This window comes from Penaeus monodon, chromosome 15 (assembly GCF_015228065.2).
Source record: "Penaeus monodon isolate SGIC_2016 chromosome 15, NSTDA_Pmon_1, whole genome shotgun sequence".
NCBI lineage: Eukaryota > Metazoa > Arthropoda > Malacostraca > Decapoda > Penaeidae > Penaeus > Penaeus monodon.
In genome coordinates, this window is record NC_051400.1 from 40,337,836 (window position 1) to 40,338,412 (window position 577).

Here is a 577-nt window from a genome sequence, read left to right on the forward strand (position 1 = left end):
GGATGTAGTTGATTATTATTGTTTGTATTATTAATGTCATATTTGGTTTTGATGTATTTATTTTCATTATCGTTACATTGTTTGTTTGTTTGTGAATATTATTATTATTATTGTTATCATTGTTATTTCTTTAATTATTGTTTTAATTTTGGGGAAAGGGGGTTTGAGGGTAAAGTAAGGGGGTCCAAAAGGACATGTTTTTCCATTTATTATTATTTTTTTTAAATATGTTTCTTGACGGTATTTTCTGTCAAGCAAATGTGCCATTGTATCCTCACCATGTACTGCCGTCTTTTGTAATCTTTTTACAATCTCGTTCATTTCATTTCTCTGGGATTTTCCTAGTTTCATCGGTAAAAAAAGAAACAATAAGTAAAAAAGGAATGTGGACTCGTTAGAAAAACCAATTAGTACATTCCATTACTGTACGTTCAATAAAGTTGCCAAAATAACCATAAATATTTTGTATTTTTTCAACACTAGGTAATTATATACCCTTAAAATAACAAACCCTGCGTTTCATCAAGTGTATATATGACTATTTTATTACACTTTAGGGTAGTGGTTCCCGTTTACA

General features: G+C 28.8%; 1 protein-coding gene across 1 annotated transcript in view; it reads left to right on the forward strand.

The window, feature by feature from the left end:
• The window catches only part of LOC119582040 (microsomal glutathione S-transferase 1-like), a gene marked incomplete in the record, with an annotated part of 7,840 nt that extends 7,381 nt beyond the window's left edge, over window positions 1–459 (forward strand). Inside the window, 1 exon segment of the mRNA XM_037930279.1 lies at window positions 95–459.
• Between the last annotated feature and the right edge of the window lie 118 nt (window positions 460–577).